The sequence below is a fragment of the Musca domestica genome, unplaced genomic scaffold, assembly GCF_030504385.1.
Source record: "Musca domestica strain aabys unplaced genomic scaffold, Musca_domestica.polishedcontigs.V.1.1 25, whole genome shotgun sequence".
NCBI classification, from domain to species: Eukaryota; Metazoa; Arthropoda; class Insecta; order Diptera; family Muscidae; genus Musca; species Musca domestica.
In genome coordinates, this window is record NW_026712277.1 from 8549486 (window position 1) to 8574173 (window position 24688).

Consider the following 24688-nt stretch of genomic DNA (forward strand, 5'->3'; position numbering starts at 1 on the left):
ACTTTCTAACGAACCGGCAGAGGGCACACGAATCTCTCCTTCATAGCTGGGAACCTGATGCTGCTGCTGATGTATTTGTTGTTCTTGCTGGTGTCTTCTTGTTCTTCATCGGCTTGTTAGTCTTCTACTCTAAGAAGGATTTATGTTGTTTTGGTGCGGCACTCACAACAGCAGCCACCCTGAGTGGCTGACTACTTATGAATGAGATGAGTGTGTGTCATAGTATATGTTTTGGGATGGAGGGCCTTCTCGAAAATACTGTTGCATATTTTGAGGCGTTCTAAGCTCTCGTAAACAACAATGGCTACAGAGATGTCGTCTGTGTGTCTGGCTAGGAACCTAGCGACCAACAGCTTGTTGAATGAATGTGACTAATGGATGGAAGGGACCTTATACCTACCTCCCCCCTTTTTCCTACGAAAAAAAAACGTTAGACCTCTGAAATTTTCCAAAAAATCGATGCTAAAACACAAGGATAGAAAAATTTATCATTTGGACCTGGATTATTTTCTATGGGAAAAATGATCATCAGAACATGAGAATTGAGTTCCTACAGGAAAAGATCTATCCCAAAAACCTGGACAATTCTCCCCCTAAAGAGAAAAATCCTCTGAAAATATATCCTAAGGGCCTAAGCACTTTTATAGGGAAAAACCATGGTCAGGACCTGGCTATGAAAATAGTTTGGTAAAAGACTTTGGCAAACAAATTGTGTATTTCTGAATTTCGGCAAAAAAAATGGTCTTATGAGATCCGAATAATTGTGCCTTGAACCAGTCCGGAGAATTTTTCAAAAATTCGATACTTGGACCTGAGCTTTTACCTACTAAAAAAAATCGATCAATGGAAAAATATCGAAACGTTAGACCTGTGAAATTTTCCAAAAAATCGATTCTAGAACCCAAGGATTGAAAAATCTATCATTTGGACCTGGATTATTTTCTATGGGAAAAAATGATCAGGAAAAAAAATGGTCTTATCAGGATCAGAATAATTGTGCCTTGAACCAGTCCTGAGAATTTTTCAAAAATTCGATACTTGGGCCTGAGCTTTTTCCTACGAAAAAACTCGATCAATGGAAAAATATCGAAACGTTGGACCTGTGAAATTTTCCAAAAAAAAATCGATTCTAAAACCCAAGGATAGAAAAATCTATCATTTGGACCTGGATTATTTTCTATGGAAAAAAATGATCATCAGAAAATGAGAATTGAGTTCCTGCAGAAAAATAATCTATCCAAAAATCCTGGGCAATTTTCCCCCTAAATAGAAAAATCCTCTGAAAAATGTATCCTAAGGGCCCAAGCAGTTTTATGGGGAAACCACCATGGTCAGGACCTGGGTATTATTCTTGAACATTTAATGCTCACGATCTGACCAAAGGATGGATAGAACCACTGAAAGACTTCAGTACTTCTATTGGCTCTGGAAGATCTTAAGACCTTCTATTGACTCTGGAAGACCTCAAAACCTTCTATTAGCTGTAGAAGACCACAAGGCCTTCTTTTGCTTCGAAACAACTCAATACTTTCTATTGACTGTAGAAGACCTTAAGGCCTTCTTTTGGCTTCATGAGGAGCTCAAGGCCTTATTTTGGCTTCAGAACAAGTCAAGGCTATCTATTGGCTTTAGAAGACCTCAAGGCCTTTTTTTGGCTTCAGAAGAACTCAGGGCTTTCTATTGGCTCTAGAAGACCTCAAGGCCTTCTATTGCTTTGGAAGACCTCAAGGACTTGTATTGACTGTGGAAGACCTCAAGGCCTCATACTGACTCTGATAGAGGTCAAGGCCTTGTAGTGGCTCTAGAAGACCTCAAGGCCATATATTCGCTCTGGAAGACCTCAAGGATTTATATTGGCTCGAGAAGACCTCAAGTTCATATATTGGCTCCAGAAGACCTCAAGCCTTATATTGGCTTTAGAAGATCTCAAGGCCTTCGTTTGGCTCAAGGCCTTTGCTCGACTCTAGAAGATATCTTTTGGCTCTGGAAGACCTCAAAGCCTCCTACTGGATCTGACAGTCCACATGGCCTTCTATTGGCTCTAGAAGACCTCAAGGCCTGATTTTGACTTCAGAACAACTCAAGGCCTTCTATTTGCTCTGGAAGATCCCAAGGCCTTATACTGATTCTGGAAGACCTGAAGATCTTCTATTGACTCTGGAACACCTTCTATTCCATGTATTTATTTGACAGATTTTTTTCAGAACCTAGTTAGGACCTGGGTGTTTTTCTTAAAAAATGACATTGTTTTAGAAAACAAAATTATTCTCTGGACCTAAGAATTTCAACAGCGATATGTTGAGATTCAGTACCTAAAGAAAAATTGAGGATTTTTCTATAGTTCCCTTCAAAGAAAAAGTCGATTATTAAAGCTTGCGGATTTTCTTCTATAGAAAATAAATTTTAATAAGGATCTGGACCTAGATTATTTTCTAAAAAAATTGACCCTCAAAAACACAGGACCTGAAATCTATTCAGAAAAATGTTGAAAAAAATAAATTCCAGAAAAATGTATCCTCATGACCTAGGCACTTCTACAGGAAAAATCGCCAGCACATGAGTTTTTTCTTCAAAACCCAAATGCTCAGGTCCTGACCTGAGGATACTTCTGAAATAAAAAATTTATTTTCGGAATTTGAGTTTTTTTTACAAATCTACTTTTTCTGAAGACCCAAGCATTTCCATAGAAAAAAATCGATCATCAGGATCCAAGCAATTGTTTTTGAAATGAACAATTTATTTTTAGGACCTAAGGAATTTTTACTCTAAGAAAAATTGATTCACAGGGACTAAGGAATTTCTCCCAAAACCCCTCGATTTTTAGCGTCGGAGGACTTTTCAATAAAGAAACCGAAACGATAATCAGGGAGAGATTGAGATTTTTTTTCTCTAGAAAAATTTACCCTCAGAAGGTAGCCATAAAAATGAACTTCAAGAGAGAGGACAACCCTATACTGTGACCAGAAGACCTCTTCTGTGGAGACAGAAGACCTCTTCTGTGGCCAGAAGATCTGTTATGTGGCCAGAAGATCTGTTATGTGGCCAGAAGACCTCTTCTGTGACCAGAAGACCTCTTCTGTGGCCAGAAGACCTCTTCTGTGGCCTGAAGACCTATTCTGTGGCCAGAAGACCTCTTCTATAAAAATCCTCAGGATCAATCATCCTCTTGAAAAAAAAACTTTCAGATGGCCAGATTTTTTCCTCTAGGTCCCCAAGATCGATTTTCACTTAGAAAATAAACATCATTTCCCCCGGACCGAGTTTTCCAACGGAAAAACTGTTCCTGACCTAAACCAAAGGATGCATTTTTAATTTTTCATGCCAGGAACGGTAAAGTCTCTTAACGGTATAGTCTCTTAAATTTATTTGCGATTTCAACGAACTTATGGACACATTGCCTTCATTTTCCATTTTTATCCCCCTCCTCCCCTTCTCCTCCCTCAGCCATTCATTCTTTTCACCTAATTTCCATGGAAAACTAAGAAATCGAATAAAAATAGAAAATACCAACAATCGCTTAGTTTAGCTGGACGCGTTTCACAAAACCGGATTAAAATAAAAAAGCCAGGACCAAGGGGGTGAAAGAAGCAGGAAAAACAAGGAGGAGGAGGCGTAGCAGTAATGAAAAAATAACACAAAGCAAACTTTGTTGCCATTGTTACTGGCGGCTAGGCGGCAAGTACTTTACCTCCTTTTCTCTTCTATCCTCTCCTCTCTCCCATGAATGAAAATCGATTTTCCAACCCCCCAAAACGGATAGAAGAAGCACGCATTTAGAATAAAAACAAAAAACAGCAAGCTAATGCACTTGGCCCTGACAAAATCCACAACAACACTAAGTTAACGAGCAAAGGCTATGTGGAGAGATTGTCCACAACCCAATATAGAACGCCAGTGAAAGGCATTAACAAGCAAATGTCGGCCTGTCTGTCTCTCCGCCCGTCCTTAGGTTACTTTTTTTTCCATCGGAACAACAACGCAATGACGACGATGAAAGCGACGAAGGGTCAAACCGAAAACATGTCGACCCCGTCTATCAGCGGAAAAAATCGCTTAACCGATTACTAAAAATAAAAACAAAAACAACGAGAAAGCGTGGAAGAAATAGAACAAGTATCTGTTGTTAAGATCCGGTGTGGCGCAAAAAGATTGGGGGATGCAGGGCAGAGGAGAGGTAGGGGTGCTTGAATTTTTGCCTCGCGGCCGGCTAGTTAATGGAAATTGGAATCACCACCACTTCTACGTTACAAAAAAAAATGAAAAAGGTTTGATGGATACACATCATCATCGTCATTGCAATCGCCAGCGACTGGAAACGTGGCCGTTATGGAAGATGATTGACGGTGGTGGTGGTGGCGTTGATGGCCCACTGAACATGGCTTGATTGTTGTGACGACGACGACGACGGCCAACAAACGATATTTGATTTTTGACTTAATGACCTGGAGGAAGGAAGCTATAAATATGGGGACGAAGTTATGTTGTGAGGTGCATAAAAATAGACATAAAAATTATTTATCTTCTGCGGAGACAGAGGACCTCTTCGGGGACAGAAGACCTCTTCGGGGACAGAAGACCTCTTCTGTTGAGACAGAAGACCTATTCCGTGGACACAAGAAGACTTCTTCTGTGGAAACAGAAGACCTCTTCTGTGGAGACAGAAGACCTCTTCTGTGGAGACAGAAGACCTCTTCTGTGGAGACAGAAGACCTCTTCTGTGGTCAGAAGACCTCTTCTGTGGAGACAGAAGACCTCTTCTGTGGCCAGAAGACCTCTTCTGTGGAGAGAGAAGACCTCTTCTGTGGAGAGAGAAGACCTCTTCTGTGGCCCGAAGACCTCTTCTGTGGAGACAGAAGACCTCTTCTGTGGAGACAGAAGACCTCTTCTGTGGAGACAGAAGACCTCTTCTGTGGAGACAGAAGACCTCTTCTGTGGAGACAGAAGACCTCTTCTGTGGAGACAGAAGACCTCTTCTGTGGAGACAGAAGACCTCTTCTGTGGAGACAGAAGACCTCTTCTGTGGAGACAGAAGACCTCTTCTGTGGTCAGAAGACCTCTTCTGTGGAGACAGAAGACCTCTTCTGTGGCCAGAAGACCTCTTCTGTGGAGAGAGAAGACCTCTTCTGTGGCCCGAAGACCTCTTCTGTGGAGACAGAAGACCTCTTCTGTGGAGACAGAATACCTCTTCTGTGGAGACAGAAGACCGCTTCTGTGGAGACAGAAGACCTCTTCTGTGGAGACAGAAGACCTCTTCTGTGGCCAGAAGACCTCTTCTGTTGCCAGAAGACCTCTTCTGTGGCCAGAAGACCTCTTCTGTGGCCAGAAGACCTCTTCTGTGGCCAGAAGACCTCTTCTGTGGCCAGAAGACCTCTTCTGTGGCCAGAAGACCTCTTCTGTGGCCAGAAGACCTCTTCTGTGGCCAGAAGACCTCTTCTGTGGCCAGAAGACCTCTTCTGTGGCCAGAAGACCTCTTCTGTGGCCAGAAGACCTCTTCTGTGGCCAGAAGACCTCTTCTGTGGCCAGAAGACCTCTTCTGTAGCCAGAAGACCTCTTCTGTGGCCAGAACACCTCTTTTGTGGCCAGAAGACCTCTTCTGTGACCAGAAGACCTCTTCTGTGACCAGAAGACCTCTTCTGTGGCCAGAAGACCTCTTCTGTGACCAGAAGACCTCTTCTGTGGCCAGAAGACCTCTTCTGTGTCCAGAAGACCTCTTCTGTGGCCAGAATACCTCTTCTGTGGCCAGAATACCTCTTCTGTGGCCAGAAGACCTATTCTGTGGAGACAGAAGACCTTTTCTGTGCCCAGAAGACCCCATCTTTGATCAGAAGACCACTTTTGCGACCAGAAAAGTGAAAATGACCTTCAAGATATGAAAAAGTTCGGGACAAACCTAGGGATATTTAAAAAAATCTTCCTTCAGAGTTCGAGTTTTTTCCTTCTTAAAAAATTATCATCAGAACCCAAGAAATTGGGTTCTCTGTCAGATCCCTTTTAAGGACCTTTCCACCGTCTATTTTCTAGGGTCCCCATGGGTACCTTGAATATTTTCAGAAAGGAGATTCATTTATTTCCAAAAAAATGGCATTTCCGGGTGTTACTTTCTTTTTGAGGTACCTCCGTAAAACGTGGTGTCTTCTGCTTGACCCACGTACCCGCTTTGGGTCCATTTCTTCAATTTTGTTTCCTTTTTTTCAAAAAAAATATGATCTTATCTCAAAACTTACCCTGGCAATCATGTGTACATCCCCGTCACCTCCCTGCTGGACACCGGTGCGTATCTTTTTGTTCTGCGGCCCATCGCTGACCACCAGAACGCCCCCTCCGCCGCCGGCACTGCCATTGGTTGAGCCGTTATAGGGCATGATAGCCTTGGGTATGTTCGGGTCGCTGGGTTGGTGAATTATTTTGACGGCTGTGTTGAACAGTTTGTCGGTTATGAAATTCGGCTCCTGGGTAATTTTTGCGCTTTGCTCGCTCGCTCACGCACACAAACGGACCACGGCTAAATGGGTTAGCAGTTGGGGGTCGGTTTGTGTAGGTGGTGTATTAGAGAGGGCGTAGAACGGCGACGACGACAACGACGTTTACGGCGAAGACGACGATAACCACGAAGGACGATAAGGACGATTTGATAATCTAAGGACGCGAACTTTTAAAGCCTTAGAATGACGCGAATCAAGCGAATTGGGTTCCCCGGAGACGACGATGTAACCGTGATTAAATACCAATTGGATAACGAGCGTTTTCGAATGAGATTTTCTTCGATTGGGATGTGTGTTGTTTGGGTTCCTGTTGTTGTTGTTGGGTTTGTGTTGAATGTTTCCTCTTCTTCTTGCCACTTGCGGTCTGTGGTGTAAATATTGGTTGTTGTTGTTGTTGATGTTTTTCTTTGGAACTGAATCAGCTGTTTAGGCTCTGCTCATTTGTTTGTTGTGTGATGGTGGTTGTTGTAGTTGTTGTTGGTTTTCAAACAAAATGAAAATCGTAGCGTAGCCAGGCCGGAAAAGAAGAAAAGAAAGAAAGAAAAAATTAAATTTAAGAAAATTATTAAATTTTTCGGTTATTGAGTTGAAAGAACTTAAGTCAATATTTATGTTTTTCTTGGTTTCTTTGTTATTGTTGTTGTTGTATTTTTTTTTGTTTTGACTTGGTATCAGTTTCCTAGAATAGTGGCTGGAGCATGGGGTCACATATTAATACAATTGGTCAATTCCCCCCCCCCCCCCCATTCCCTTCGCTCCCACCACTTTTTTCTTCACCTTCTCATTCACTCCCTCCACCACCTCTTAATTTTGTTTTAATTACAACAACTTGTGCCGGCAATGGCAAGTGCAATGGCTCTTTCCGTGTTGTTGTTGTTGTTATAAACAAAAATTATAATTACTGGCGTGTCGTCATCACCATCATCATCATCGGCATCGGCATCGACATGGACATCAGTTTCGACTTTTGTTTGTTTATTTTTACCATGCCAATCAAACCCCTTCTTCCCAAAACCCCTGACCCCCCACCCCTTCTCGCCTTCTCCCTTTCTTTCCCATTTTCCGCTCAAACTTTTCCAAAGCCTCTATCAACTGACGCACATTATTTTTCATTTTTTGTTGTTGTTGCTGCAATTAGATAAAAATTTTCCAAGTTGTTGTTATTGTTGTCTTTATCGTAAACAAATATCGGAATAATTGTTTCTGTTGGGTAGTGAATTATTGAAAATCCATTTAGGCCCGGCAAAATACACTAATCAACTAAAAAATGAAAATTGTTTTTCCGTTGGTATTGTTGTTATTGTTGGTTTGTGCTTTTCCAATCGTTTGCTTTGTTTTTCCCCCATATTCTTGGCCTAAATATGCCACCACCCCGTTGCTGTTGCTGTTTTCGGTTTCCATCCAAAACACGCAATGGCCATAGTTTTATGCTATGCCATCCAGCCAGGCGGCTAGCCTGCCAACAGAAGGTTGTATAATTTTTCTCCTATCCTCTGCTTCTTCTTCTTTTTCCTAATTTTCCATATCGTTTTGTTATGGTGTACCAGTAGCAGAACTAGGATTACCATTATCGGAAAAATAATTATCAATGGCGAAAGTAAAGGTTAGCATAAAACAAAGTTAAAGCAAGTGGCAAAAGTGGGTACATACATTTTTCAGAAATTATATTGATTGTGTATGTATTTTTTTGGGAAGAGATATAATTCTAAATATTTGCTGTTGCGAAAACCTTTTTTTCTCTAGAGTGGATGTTTCCTGCAGTTTGGACTTCAAAATTTATGTTTCCCCCATTAAACGCATTATTTTCTATAGGATATTTGCCACAGTCTACGATCGGATTATGGTGGTATGGCGTAAATTTTTTATGCATGTTTTCATACCTAATGAATTTTTATCCTCGCCTAATAACTGTTAGGAAGGAAGGAAGGAAGGAAATGACATTCCTGAGCATTTTACTTTTCAAAAATCTTGAAACCTATGTAGGGGAGCCACCATAAGAAATGGTCCGATCTCTACTATGTTTATAACAGATATTGTGTAGATGGGTATTTTGGTATGTACCAAGTCTGAAAGGAATCAGATGTTAGTTTCGTGTTTTATGAGCTTCATGGATATTCAAAATTTTGACGCTTTGTGGGGGAGGTACCAGATATGTCCCATCTTCACAGCAGATCTTGTGTTAGTAGAAATAATGATAGGTGTAATATATGAAGAGAACCGGATGCTTATTTCTGATTTTAAAATCGTTTTGTGGGGGAGCTACCGGAAGGAGTAGACCGAAATATCCCATCTTCACAGTAGATCCTGTGTTGATAGAAATATTGATATGTACCTGAAGTCTGATTGGAATCGGATGTTAATTTCTCGTTGTATAAGCTCCATGGATATTTCAAATTCAGACCCTTTGTGGGGGAGGTACCAGAGGGAGTGGTCCGATGTATTCCATTTTCATACTAGACCTTGGGTTAATAAAAAATATTGCGATCTGCGTAATTTGAAAACAATTGGACTCCTACATCACATTTTATAGGTGTTAAGATTATTCAAAATTTTGATCCTTGTGGGGCAAGTATTTGATGGAGTGAACCGATATTGTCAATCTTCGCGCCTGACCTAGAACTTATGCAAATATTAGGATTTGCAAAGTTTAAGCAAAACCGGATTACCCTTTCTCTCTCCGTGCAGTAAAATATTTTCTTTGAAAATTTCGACTTTTTGTGGAGCAGGTACCAAAAGGAGTGGGCCGATGTTGCCCATCTCCGAACTCGATCTAAGTTTGATAATAACATTACAATGTACAAAGTTTGGATCAACAATTCGGCTACTCCCTTCGAAAGTTATCGTACGCACCAGCCAGCCAGCCAGCCGGCCGGCCAGGCAGACAGACGGACGTACGTAACTAGATCGACTTCAAATGTCCTGAAACGGATTTGATCTGAAGAGACCTAGGGTCTGAACCGTTTTTTCGATGAGGCACGTTTCGACCGTATCAAATGATATATATACTCTCTAGTCATATGGCTGAGAGTATAAAAATAGCCATTTTTGTGGTGGGTCCAAACATTTACAGAGCAAGGGGTATTTTTTTATAGAAAAAAATTTTCCAAAAGGCACTCAGACGTTATTCTTTGGTATATGAATAAAATCAATATTTGATATGAGAATGAACTCCTTTTACACAATCCAAATCCAAATGAAAACAAGCGAAAAGACTGGGTTTAATAATCCTCCAAAATACCGAAAAGTGGGTCGCTCTCTCATATGAGCTATGTCATTTCAGCTGCAGTAATTAACATGGACTACTTCTTCAAGATGTTTTGTTACCTATGAGGATGATAAAAATTTCGAGTCTCGGGAAATGGTCCAGATCCATATAAAACTTAGGAAAATTTTGTTGACAAAATGATGCGAGAAGCTTTCCAGTATCTAGAATCGGGAGGTACCATCATCAAAGTTGGACAAAAAAAAACTGGACCGAATCAGGCTATTTGCTAACCTGCCCACTGGCAAAATACACAATTCAAAAGACATATATATAACGAATATATAATATTTTTTTAAATAGAAAATAGTTCAAATCCCCTAAAAAAAATTGAAACAAATGGACCTTGAGGATTGATTTGTTGTAACCGTTTCCATGTTCTCATAAGGAATATTCAAGTCCAGTATAATTGCTATTTGGAATGTACAAAAAATGTTTTGAGCCCCTACAAATTCAATAGAAAATTCCGGACAACGCAGACATCGATTTTTCTTCAGAGTTCTGCGAATCTTTTTTTAAATTAGTTTTCTGTAATGTAGGATTTCAATTTATAGAAGAGGCTAAACCCCAAGTTTTGAATTTAAAAGTTTTTTTGAGAATAATTGTAGCCCTTAGAGAATTAGAGAGGATTCTCTGTTGTAATCTCCAAATTTTTGGTATTTCTAGATCAAGCCTGAAAATGGGATATAACGGAAAGAATTTTGAAATACCATAAATTATTTTTTTAGCCTACGTAGTATCGAATTTATTCCTAACTTTTACACATCCAAATATATTTTCTTCCAACGTATGTCGGTTGCAAAAATGAACAATATCGGGTTATTCCTTCTGGCACCTTATTTTCAAATTGGGGCTTTTTAAAGACATATCTTGGGACTTGCTCAATATATGATGAAAATTTTGGTTATGGGTGTTGGGTATTTATCCAACTTGATAATTTTATCTTTTTTAATTCTAACATAAGAATATATGATTATTTCCAGCATACGTTCTGAATCCAAAAGCAATTAAAAATTGTTGAATATTGACCCCAAATTACCTCTTCTTTTTCACTTTTTTATTAAATTTTTTGCCCTTGGAAATTAAAAACTTAAACTGCTGATATTAAAAAACATTGAAATGGGAGCCAAGTTTAGACATGTATGGCAACCTATATGAAGTGGTTTCCCCAATTCCCTGGAAAATCTATTGACATCCAATTTTGAAAAAAAAATACTCATCTCTTATTGTTTTAATATTTAATTTCTACCACTAAAACCTTATGGTCCTCTACACTTTATTTATCCCCGTTGATATTGGAAAAATCTTTGGCATCCCTGAAAAGAAAATGGCAGGAAAAACTTGTTTGCACCAGCAACGAGAAACCATGCTGCTACCACCTCTGCTGTTGCTGATTCTGCCGCTCTACTCAAATAAATGGCAAAAGCAAAGTCAATGGCAAGCGAGAAAACACCCCCATTTGGTTGGCTTTTGTTGTTACTGATTTTTCGGCAAAAGGCAGGATGCTTGACTGTGAAACGGTATCATCAAAAAAAAAAGAAGATGGAAATTGGAATTTCCACCTTTTTGGAAAAATTCAATTCAGAAAAGGAAAACAAAACCGATTGGGAAAAACCAGCAACAAAATCTAATAAGAAAAACTGTGGGATTTACTGTCCCTTGAAGAGAAAATGAAAGTTCCTGACAAATGAACAAAGGGATGGATGGACGGACAGACAACCCCTAAAAATCTTTAATGTCCCATGCCATGCCAAGGAAAGGGAACAAAAACGGAAGCTTTCAAAAGATTAGAGGATGAAACAGGGATGGAAAAATTGTGAATGCAATGAATGTGGAGAGGAGATGACGACGATGATGATGGCGATGAAAACAAATGAGGGAAAATTTCTTCCCTTTTCCCTTTGTTCCGCCGCTTTTCCCAAGGAATCATAGAAACTTAAACAGCCATGGAGTGGAAAAATTGATGAAAATAAATGAAAAAGAGAGGCAAACAATTGCAATTGTTGAAACACACACACACACGCACGGAAATATTAAACTTTTACAACGGATTTTCACATTATTTTGTAGCTCAGAATAATTCACAATTTCTATGGGTTTTAATTGTTTCAATTATTTCTCAAAATTTAATTTTCTTCACTGTTTTGTTCACTATTCTTGGTGGTTAATATTTTCCGATTTTGGCAGATTTTTGCTCTTTGGATTTTCTTTGCTCACTTTTCACTCCTTGGTATTTGGAATTTGTTAAAATGAATTTTTTGTTGGTTTTTTTTTGTTTGAAATTTTTCTTTTTTTCAGTTCCTTGTCGTTGACAAATTTCTCTAGGTTGACTCAAGTTAATTTTTTTTAAATCATTTTTTTTTTTTTTGGAAATATATGAAATTTTCTACAAGTGATGTGTATATTTCTGCTGACTCGGCTGACAGTTGTATTTCCCACACTTGAGTGTCACAGAACCGAGAACAAGTGTGTGTGTGTGTGTATTTTCCATCATTTTTCATAAATCCAGCCGCCATGCCAAAGAGAAGGAAGGCAATGCCGACATTAAGCGTCAGTGGCGGCGGCGACGGCGGCGTGAAAAGCATTTTTAATTTTTATTTTTTTTTTTTGGTGTTTCGTGATTCTTGGCTTGCCTGGCTTGGTATCGCCGTGTCTGTGTGTGTCTGTGAGTTTGTCAATTTTTGTATTTTTACCGTTTGGTTGTTTTGATCGCGTGTATGGGTTGTGGGTGAATGAATATTTTTTTCTGGCTAAAACGCTCGTCAGCGCCAAAACACAAAATGTGCGTAAGTTCCGCTTAACGTTCTGCTAACAAATGGCTTGGAGTAGTAGCCAACTCTCGCACACACAAAGGAAATATGTACATACACACACAGGAGGCACGAAAGAGAGTTGAGTTGGCGACGGCGCAGCACCAACCAAGTGCGCTCTGTTTGACAAAAAAATCGTATTCAACGAATGCACAACACCACCAACAAATACACCTTCGCTCCAACCACCCACAAAACAACCCAAAGCCCAACACTCACTCTCAACGGTGAGTAAAGAGCAGAGATGATAATAACAATAATAACAACAATAAAACAATAATAGTTTCTGACAAGAATACCAAAATGACAATAATAACGGCGTTCGTACAAAAAAAAAACACAATTGCAGCGAACGACAACAACAACAAAACTACTAATGGTTCACTGTTATCGACGTCTCGGCAACTTAACGGTATAATTTCTTTTTTTTCGGCAAAACAAAAATAATCAGGTAAGCCAGCGAGAATGGTGGTGGTGGTGGCAGTATTGACGTTTAATAAGATGTTATTAAAACTCCACTTTCAGCGCCACCAGGTTTGGGTGGTAGTTTGTTATGTGTTCTCGACAAAGGTAAGCGCGAGAGAGAGGGGGAGGAAAAAACGAGATTCCTGTCTTTGGAGAAAATCTGTTAGAAAACCCACAAAACACCAACAGCAATTCTAACTAGCATTGCCAACAGCAGCCAAAGTAACGAGGAAAAAATCTTGTATACCACGCTCTCTTCTCTCATTGAAAGGGATTCTCTCCCTCTCTGAGTGTTTATTTTTTTTTTATTGTGATAACAAAACTCTTATCCGTGTAACTACCATAAATCTTTTGGGGAGGGAGAGGAGAGTTTTACAGCCGTAGGATTTTTGTGTTGTGTTAAGAAAACAGTGATGCTAACGTTTCAGGGTGTAAAAAATCGCTCTGTATAATATGAAAATTAAAGCATTTTTCTTTTTAGAGAGATTTGAAGTAAATTTCAGAAGGAAACAAAAGGTGCTACTTCAACTAAAATTAATAATAGGTTTTAAAATATTTTTGACCCCTGGGAACCCTAAACGAGTTAGGAACTACAAATTAAGAATTTTTTTGTATTTTTACAGATTTTTTTATATTATTTACTGAAAAATAAAATAATTTTTAAAAAAATATTAAATATGTCCGCATCCTCTTATTTAAGTGATTGTAATTAATGTAACAGGTTAAATACTTTGAAGTAAAGTTCATTACCTTGAGGTATTTGTAGGATAAAAATCAAATCGGATTTATGAAAAATGGCACAGTTTAGTTCAAAATTACAACTTTACGCGTATTTCAAAAATGTTAAACACCATCTCACCAATAGTTGGATGCAATTTTTATTTATCAGGGCAAAAAACTGCCGAGATTATAATGTTTTTTTTACAGACGCATTTACAGACTCTGTGTTTCTTTGTGGTTAAAGTGAAGAGTAAGATTTTATAGCAAAAACTTTGTATTTATAATTTTTTTGCCAAATATTTCTGTTCGTCATAAACATGGCCCATGGAATTTTACATTTTCATGATTTATTTCAACAATATCTTTACAATTTTCAGCCTAAACGCAGAAAGGATTGGCTTTCGCCTTCAAATCTGTATCCGAGCCTAATTTTAATTTTTTTTTATTTCCTCCCATTTTTGGTTTGGTAATGGTTTGCAGAAACTTGTATTTTCAGTTCTCATTAGATGACCCGGATATGACATTTTTTTGAATTTTAAGGATGGTTTATAAAGATTTATTTCTCTTAGAACATCCTGATTTGTAATGTGGGCAGTATGTGGAATTTTCAGAATTCGTCGATTTAGTCATATTTTGAATGGGTCCGTTTATCTTCGTCTGTCCTTGTGGTAGTCCATGTGTTGGCTGCACATAATGGCACACACTAAATTAATATTTCACAAGCCAGGTGCTGGATTCATGTTCTATCAAAATATGAAATGAAAAATATTTCCTTTATAAAATTTTTCATTTGACATTTCTCTCCTTTATAAAAGTTTTCAATTCACATTTTCATAGAACAAGAATTGAGGACCAGGTCTTTGTTAGGCCTTAATTCATGATTTGTTAAAATTTTCCATTAAATCATTTTCCGTTGAAATTTTCCAAATTATTGAATCACCGAGGTATTTTAAACTTCTTTCTTATGGTTCTGGTTGTTTTTTTTTTCCTTCCCATTTTAATAAAAATTTGTAAGTTCGGCCGGTTCGAACTTTTAATACCATCCACAATTTGGAAAGAATTTCACAATTTTCAATAATATAAAATTCGTAAAAAATTCCATTACAATCTTAAAAATACCGTATGTAGCCATCTATACGACGACGTGGACATACATAGGCAATTTTTGTCATAAGCCATTACAATATTCAAATGCGAAACATAAAAAAATCGGTGTATAATAAAGCTAAATTCATCAAAATACCGAGTTACTATTATATGTGCTATACCAAAACGTGGACCTGCACAGACAGTTTTCTGTCATTGGTTGTAGTATCCATTTCGAACTTCAAGTACTAAATTTGAAACAATTCCGGTAAATAATGTCGCTATAATCATCAAAATACCGAATATCGGGAGGTACCGTTATATGGGGGCAATACGAAGACCTGGACCTGCACAGACAATTTTCTGTCTTAGACTGTAGTATCCATTACGAACTTCAAACACCAAATTTTAATCAATTCCGGTGAATAATGTAGCTGAAATCATCAAAATATCGAATATCCGGAGGTACCATTCTATGGGGCTATACCAAAACGTGGACCTACATGACCCATTTTCAATACCAAAAGTCTAGCGGACATAATATACATTTGAGTAAAATTTTATCAACCTACTTCATTTTGTTCGGAAGCTAGAGTGATTTCCACAGACGGACACACGGACGGACATCTCAAAATCGACATAAAATTTTATGCTGATCAAGAATATATATATACTTTCTGGGGTCTAAAATGTATATTTCAATGTGTTACCAACGGAATGACAAACTTAATATACCCTCGATACAATGGTGGAGGGTATAAAAAACTTCTTTTGGTACCAAATTAGAACTACATTTGAAATGACTGCCTTCTTAATTTTTCCATGGGAGGTGGGACCTATTACGAACGAAAATATCAAATTTCAAACACTACGATTGGAAAACATTGTGACAATCATCAAAATACCAAATATCGGGAGGTTCTCTTTTATGGGTACAATACCCTTGTATGGAAACAATTTCGTGGACCAATATATAAATCACTTGGTGTCTAATTTGTTAGTGTCCACTAAGAACTGCAAATACAAACTTCAAGCAATTCCTTTGGAATTCATCAAGGTATAGAATATTAGGTAGGTTACTTTCTATTGGAGGCTATACGAAAAAAATGAAACGACATAGACTTTCTCCAAACCCATTAAAATTTCAGATACAAATAACAAGCGTTTTACCAAAATTAAACATCTAGTTCGATCCATTTGAAAAGAGGTCGCCACAGAAAGAGATTCCCTTCGAAAGGAGATTTCCCTTTGTGAGACTTAAATGATTTTTACTTTTAGTCCCAGACTTTACATTTTAGTCCCAGTAGACAAAGAAAATTAAAGCGATTTTACAAAAATTCGACTTAAAATTTCACGCAACCCTAGAATATATATTCATAAATGTTCTTGAAGGGTTTAAAAATCACCAAATTAGCATCACTGCATCATTTTAACTACTGTTGTAGTTGAAAGGCTCTATTTTGCTCTCCTTCTCTGTTATTCATGGAGAGGAAAACAGAGAGTCACAACTTAGTGGTTATTTCTGAGTGTGGTATACCTGTTTGTATGAGTACGAGTGTCTATGCGTGTGTGTTTGGAAAGGTTGGCGTTGCATTTTTACAAGGCAAAAAAGAAGAGAAAAATAACAAATTGGTGGTGGATTTTTCCAAGCTTTTTTCCTTTTTGTAGGGAAAACTATAAACAAATAAAGAAAGTTGGGGAATATTTAAATTTATAAATTAATTAATTTTTCTGAATAATTATTATTTATCGATGTATCCCATGTTGTAAAAACAATTTTCCATTTGTCAAGCAATCCTGAGAGTAGAAACAAAAACAACAAACCAAAACCTCCACCACGGCACAGCACGGCGACATGCAAACAAGTTTTCCAGCGTAAAATGAAAACGCCATATTTGGCCTTCTCTTCGATGTTGGCAATGCCTAGCACACAACGGGAGACAGTAAACCAAAAAAAAAAAAAAATAACAACAAAATGAGTTGTGGAAAGCCAGTTGGTTGGGATGGGGGAAAAACCCACACACATTTTTCAAATGCTGTTTTTTTTTAATTTTTCCTTCAACTTCCTTTGTGGATCGATAAGAAAGTGTTAATAACATATTTTAAAGAATTACATGGAGCAAATAATTTCCCCTCCCTGACACTGTTACATTTTCCATCGAATTTCACATTCAATTTCCCAATATTTGCACAAAATTCATTTCTGTTTCATGTTTGCATTTGCTCTCCTCTCCTTTGCGGCCAAACAGAGTTACGAATTTTTTACACTTTCACTTGAAAAATCATGAACGAACAATGACTGGTCTGCCTGCCTGCCTGCTTGGCCCGAAGAAAGGAACAACAGCAAAAACAAAAATCCATGCCCCACAGAAAATTAGATGCCGTCGTGTCGAACAACCAGAAGAAAACAATTGCAATTTACAAAACTAATTAACAATTTTTTACACTTTTTCTCTTCTTCTTGTTGTTGCTGTTATTGTTAACTTGTTTCTTTTTTGCAGCTCTCTTCTGTTACTATTTTTTTTGCCACAACTTTTTTACATTCACTTTTTTCTCTACACTTCTTTTTCGTTTTTTTTTTTTCTTCATTTTTGCTTGGCGAGAATTTACCTTTATTTTTCTTCTTTTTTGGCGAAACGGGGGGAGAGATTTTCTTGTTGGATTTTCTTCTCGTTGATGTTGGTTGGTTGGTTGGTTGCTTGGCAGGAAAACGGAAATTCTGTTTTTACACTGCTTCTTCTTCTTCTTAATTTCCACAGAGAATTGTCAAAAAGTGGTTCCTTTTCGTTTTTCCTTTTTACGGCGTTTTCGATAGAAATTTTCTATTTTCCGATTAGATTTGTTTCATTCGAGAAATTTTCCCATTACAAGGTATGCTTGCTGTTATTGTTGTTTGTTTGTTTGCTTTTTTTGCCTCTAGCCTGCTATTGTTGTACACACGACATTCATCAAATTCACAACAACGTTTTTCTCACCGAGCGCTTCTTGTTTATTTGTAATTACAAATTTTTCTTTTGCCGTTTTTGTTGTTATTTTTTTTTTGTTTTACTTCGACTCGACGACTCTGTAAAATTTTACCGTGGTTGTTGTTTTTGGTGGTTGATTTTTTGTTTTGTTTTTTTTCTTATTTCTTCTTCTTCTTCTTTACTTTACTTCTTGTTTCTGTTGCTGCTGTTACACACACATACATACAACATAACACATTCACTACTATATTTTGTTTTCTTGTTGTTGCTGCTGTAGCTTCGAAAAAACACAGAACTATTGAATTTATTTAGCTTTACTTTTGCTCTTGTTGTTGTGGCGATTGCTTGGCTTTCTTGTTGTTGTTATTGTTGTGTGAAAGAAATTAGTTTTGGATTTGCTTCAATTCTTCAATTGTATCCGCTAGTAACCTTCCGTTTCACTTCAAAGTACAATACGTACTGAAAATAATTCAAGTTGTTTCAATGCGAAAAAGAGAAAATTTTCTTTTGCTCTGCCGACGACGATGACGACGACAGCAGCAGCAGCACAATGAGAACCATCAACATCAGCGTCGTCGTCACCATTCGTGTTTATCCAATTTGAAAATCGTGCAAGCATTGATGTGTGTTTGGCTGAGTTGACGACGTTGACGTTGCTGTGGCTCAATGGGCAGAGCACAAACCACAACAACAATGTGTGTGAGTGTGTTTCAATTGCCACCAAGAGAAAAGAGGGAATGTAAAAGAGATCAGTGAATTGGAATGTAGATGGCGTTGCAAAATAACTACTTAAACACTTGTAAGTTAACAGTGGGTCTGAGAAGAGTTGGAGAAATGGATTTTTTATGATTTTTTCAGATTGGAAAGGAACAAAGTAAAAAAATTAAAAAGAGGGAGAACCGTTTTTGGTAATTCGCTTATAGAAATATTTTAGGCAAAGATGAAAATAGCTAAATTTCTAAAAATAAAATTGCCTTGTGTAAATTCAGAAGGTATGGTCTAAATAGAACAATAAAATTGGCCGCTAGTTAACTCGCCTAGTCTAAATAAGAACTTAGTTTGGTATTGTTGTATTATCTCTCTATATATTCTCCCGCTTTTAAAAATACTGTCCCCTTTGTTGAAAATACTACCGGCATAAAATCCAGTCTGTCAGTTCAGTATTGAATCACGACTTGTCAACACTGTTTGGTAACGAGGTAAAATAAAGCTGATTAAGATAAACCTGAATTAGGTAAGATATATTCAATTAAGGGTTGACATGACAATTTTTCGAAGTCAATCAGTCAGAAAAATACATCTGTAATAAGGGCCACTCAAGGCATTATATTTTTTTCACATGGATATAGAGGCATCCTAGCTCTGAAGCTCCTTTAAGATCAATATCTCTTGGAAAAGACGGCCAGTGGGGACCATTATATGTTATTTGCGGGCCTGACAAGGATTCTATCTATTAGATAAGTTTTAAAATTTTAGTTTGGGATAAGATAAGTGCATATCAGGAAAGTTTTCTTTGAGAAAGAGAGAGAGGACAAAATCATCGAATCTCTAATAAGAACATATCAGGACAATTATCTTTAAGATAAGTGGCAGACAGTTCTATTACCTTCCATAAAAAATAATAAAATATAGACATAAAATTCAGGCCAAGCGCCAAACAGGTTCATTGCCTTCGAAATAAAGGTCAGTAAAATCTATAATCTCTAAACTAAGGAGCAGCTATATAAGTATTCTCAGATATGACCATGTCTGAGATAAGGGCTAGTCTGGTACAATCAGGTACAGTTAGAACCTTATGTCTTAGAAAAGCGACAGACAGTTTTCTGAAATGAAGAGCAAAACAAATAAATAAGACTTAGCCCAAACCATTGCCTCCAAGATAATAAAAAGGTCAGCTAGAAGCACTATCTCTATGTTATTGGTTAGCTGACAATATAATCTCAGAGACCACCATCATTACTAATGATGTAAGGGTCAACCAAGAGAATGAGAGAAGAGGATTTGAAGAGACTTTTTTCTAAATCCTAAGGCTCATGAGAAGCATTTTAATTAGAAATCCTCAGACACCTGAGAAGAGTTTTGCTTTATAAAAAGAACCTCTAGGTTGCGGAAGAGCCGTTTTCTATAGAAAGAATTTAACCAGGCTCGGCGAAAGACTTTTTCTATTGAAAAATATTCTCGTGTTCCTTAGGAGAACTTTTTTCTATATTGAAAATTACACAGTCGCCGGATGAGCTTAACAATTTTTCAGTTCAAGTTTCTCAGTTCTTTGATAAGCCTTTTTCCTATAGAAAAATATTCTTCATGTCCCTGAGCAAGTCCTTTTTCTTCAAGATTGTATGCAGGTATGCTAATTACCTCAGTAATAAGACGTCTTCTAAAGGTTGGGGGGAGCTTTACAAATGAACGATTGTTTGAAGGTATTCAAAGATGAGAGACTTTCTAAAGATAGAAAACCTTTTGAGAAACTTTCAAAGATAACCTTCGGATAAACCTTCGGTTGCTTTATATAAATCTTTCTGCAGACCTTTGATGAATATCGAAAGGCATTTTTTGGATAGAAAAACTTGGAGGAACTTTTAAACAAAAGATATCTACTGCATGTTTCCAACAGATGGAAGAACTTCCGGAGGTCTTCGTAAGATGGAAGACTTTCGAGAAATCTTCTGCAGCTCGTTTTCTACCAGAAGTTTTCTGGACCTGTTTTATAAATAGAAGACCTTATGGAGACTCTTTTATAAAACCAAAACACATTGAAGATCTTCTGGAGCTAGAATATTGTAGGTCCTCTACGAATAAAAACCTTTAAAAGTCTTCAAGGATTTTTTAAAGCCTTCTATAGCTAAGAAACTACATGAGTTCCTGTATTTTAATTTGTCTTTCATAATTAAAATTACTACCCTATACTTTCTGCGGAAAAATTGGGTATTATGGTGGGCATTTTAAAAACCTCTCTAGAGATTTTCAGGTTTGTATTGGTTTTATTAACTCTGGCGCTTTAGTAAGGCAAGAATCTCTGACATCTGGCAACTTTCTTATGAATACATAATGGTTTATCCCCATCCTTGGTCATTCGACGTAGCCGTAGCCTATATCTGGAAAATATTTAAATTTAAAATTCTAAGTTAAAATCTTTTTTTTTTTTTCTATTTGCAAATTTTCCCTAATTATGGAAAATAATGTCATAATTATCACCCTTTTCTTTTTTAATGGGTTAATCATTAAATTTATCCCCGCATTAAATTTCACCATTAACCACTGTTCACTATCTGACGCGGCGCATTTAATATCTATCTCTGTTTATTTTTTTTATTCCTTCTGCAATATTCAATTGCATTCAAACAGCTCGCATTACAGATCCAAAGATACACAAACTCACAGGCACACACACACACACTCAGAGAGAAACACACATCAACCCGCTATATGCATTGCAAACAGAACGCCAAACTCAAAAACCCTAATGGCCAACAACAACACACCAGAGAGGCCCGGACTCACTTCGTCCGAAACAAACAACAATAAAAAATCATATCACCATCAAATAAGCTCGCGTGCGCACTAACACCAATGCAAATGAAACGGTAAATTTACCAAACTCAATAACTGCTGACTGGCAACAAAAACAAAACGCGATGCGGCGATGACTGAAATGCGAATTCATTGTCATGCGTTGGCAGTGAGGGAGAGAAGAGAGATAAAGTGAACAGCATTGCACACAGAGAAAATGAGAACGGCACTGCCAAACAACATCTCAGTTGGCTTCGCTGCCCGTGTTTGTGGCGTTGTGTTGTGAATGGACAGAGTTTTCTATACTTCGCTTGTTGGCGGCAGTGCTGTTTGTAATATGGTGGGACGTCGGCATCGCTGTTGCTATCGGCAGTGTATTAATTGTGAGTGCATGCATTCTCTTTTTTTGGTTGGGGTATTGTGTGTGCTTGCCAAAGGTATTGTTGCATAGGAAATGCAACCGTTATGGGGAGAGTTGTATCGAGAAGAGTTGTCAGAGTTCACGAATTATTATTGAAAGTGTTTCACAAAAAATAACATACAAATTAAATATTAAATAAATATTAAAAATTATATATAAAATAGGCGCATTAAAAATGAAATGACAAAAATGTTTCTGTACATCCAATCGATCTTATTTTTATTCTGAGTAGCTTCATAGTGAGTAAAAAATAATATAATCAAAAAATTGTTAAAATTGGTCAAAGCTTAGGCATAAACGCCATATAAAGTAGTACCCCATTTAAGGAAATTTCAAAATTTTAAGTACATTTTTTATTGAAATTGGCTGAGATCTGGCATTTGGTGTTCCTAATGGAATGGATACAGCTCTCATAGAACCCTGCACCGGATTTTACTTCTTTCGTGGATTTTTACCATATGTTTTCAATTGATTCAATTGATTCTGAATAAAATATATACCTTCTTTGCGAAAAATTGTTCAATCTTTGGTATTTCTTTCATGCGAAGGTACTTCCACATTTACAGTAGTTTAAAGGTTAATGTGACAATTTGAAACACGAGTAGGATCCACAGATGCAAAAATATGCACATTTTTTTAGTGGTTAGGACAAAAGTTTGAGAGTGCCATGGAATGCCAGAGTAGAACTTCACCTTTTTAAGAATATATAAGTAAAGTATGAATATTGGCAGCGCTAAAGTTAAACTTTGTTATATTCAGGTTTTTATACCCTTCATCATTCTATGGAGGGTATATTAGCTCCACCTCCATAGAGGAGCAGAAGGCATCTCCTCAGTCTCCTCCTCCATAGGGGAGCAGAAGGCACCTCCTTCGGTCTCCTCCTCCATAGAGGAGCAGAAGGTACCTCCTTCGGCATCCTCCTCCATAGAGGAGCAGAAGGTACCTCCTTCGGTATCCTCCTCCATAGAGGAGCAGAAGGTACCTCCTTCGGTATCCTCCTCCATAGAGGAGCAGAAGGTACCTCCTTCGGTATCCTCCTCCATAGAGGAGCAGAAGGCAAAAAAATTAGTATGCAGGTGCCCCTTTATAACGGTACCTTCCGATATTCGATATTTTTATGATTTTAGCGACATTATTCACCGAATTGTTTCAAATTTCCTATTCAAAACTTGTTGTGGGTACTACAGCCTTTGGCAAATTTCGTATGCTGGTTCATGTCTTCGTATGGCCCCCATATAACGGTATCTCCCGATATTCGGTATTTTCATGATTTTAGAGACATTATTATTTATAATGGGTACTACGGCCCTTGAAAAAAATTTTTCGTATGCAGGTGCATGTCTTCGTATAGCCTCCATATAACGGAATCTCCCAATATTCGGTATTTTCATGAATTTAGAGACATTATTCACCGAAATTGTTACAAATTTCGTATTCAAAGTTCGAAATGGATACTACAGCCTATCACAAAAAATTCAATATGCTGTGCCTCCCTTTATTCGGCGTTTTGATGATTTTGTCGTCATTATTCACCGGAATTTTTTCAAACGGGGTTTTCAATTTTTTAAGTTCCTCCAAGAAGTTGATTTTTGTCATGGTTTGGGACCATTGTGCAATGGTTGGAAAAATAGTTTGCAAAATTGGTAGGCTAACATTTACACTTAATCTATTTTTTTTTTTTTCAAAAATTTGTTTATTTTCAGGATTTCTTTTTATGATATGAAGAGATTACCACCCTACCAAGGGTAAAGTAATTTTTCCGATAAATTGACAATTAAGTTCTCTTAAGGAATTTTTCGTACAAAATTTTTACTTGATTTCCAATCTTCAGATGCGTTTCTGAAAATTGTATGCCTAGTAAACTGTTAAATTTCTTTTTATTTATTTTTTTAATTAATTTATTTATATATTATTTTATTTATTTCGGTTTTTTTTTTTTTTTTTTTTTTGAAGTGAGGAAACGTCAATTTTTCTAATTTAAAAATTGGCGTTAACCTAGTGTTTGTGAGAAGTTTCACAACTGAACAACTTTAAAAATTATTATTGTATTAATATTAATTATTTATTTAATAATAATTTTAATTTTATTTAATATTAATTTTCATATTCGTTTTTAAAAATGTACTCTGAACTCCCTTTCATTCAAAGTCTCCTTTGGATATCAACGAAACAACACAAACAACCATTTGGAAGTTACAACTGAGCAGCCAAACATTACCAACAAGAAAACAGCATGGCATGCGTACTCACTTGCTCTCAGACGACAAAGAGAAGAGCATGGCGTTTCTAATTATCAAAGAGAAAACCCCCCCAACTACTGGGAAACCATTCAAAGAGAACCAATCAATGGGTATTTTATGGCGATGTAACTGACTCCGCTGCTGCGGTGGCAGTGAGCGTTGGTGCTTGGCATTGTTAATGAAATTTTCAAATTTGAAATTTTGCTCACGCCAAAACGCCGAGCAACAGCAACAACAATTAAAACACGTAACAAAAGACGGGATGGAAAATTAAAACAAATGTTTGGTTGGCTTGGTTTGATGAGGTGACAGGAGGGAAGGTGGAGAACCTAGCCACACACAACGTGGCTAAGGTGGATAGGCGGTTAGGTAGCTAGACGATTTTATGCTTCCAAACAACCAGCAATTATGAATTAATTCGATACAGCACTAGCAACAACACAATGGCAATTGTTTTGGATACGTCGTCATGTGGAAATTCATTGAGCTTTGAAAGCTTAATTCACAACCTCCTCGGCCCTCCACCCCTTCACCCAATCATTTAGTTACTCAGGTAAGCGCATCGTTACTGGCATTTCTTTTCTTTGGCTTTTGGCTGCAATTTAACGCCATGTTGTCAACTACATTTCAAAGTCAGCCAAAGAAAATAGCTGGCAAACGAATGCCCGAACAAAGGCAGGCAGCGCAAAACTAATGTCGAAAAAGAAAATGCCGCCGAAATGAATG

The 24688-nt window shown here is 37.4% G+C and overlaps 1 long non-coding RNA gene across 1 annotated transcript; it reads right to left on the reverse strand.

Annotated features, from left to right (window-relative positions):
- Window positions 1-6635: 6635 nt before the first annotated feature.
- LOC105261893 (uncharacterized) lies at window positions 6636-18316 on the reverse strand. The gene is made up of 2 exons (XR_891576.2): window positions 17436-18316; window positions 6636-6915 (listed from the first exon to the last, which is right to left on the reverse strand). It is a non-coding gene; the product is annotated as an uncharacterized LOC105261893 (long non-coding RNA).
- Window positions 18317-24688: the final 6372 nt, after the last annotated feature.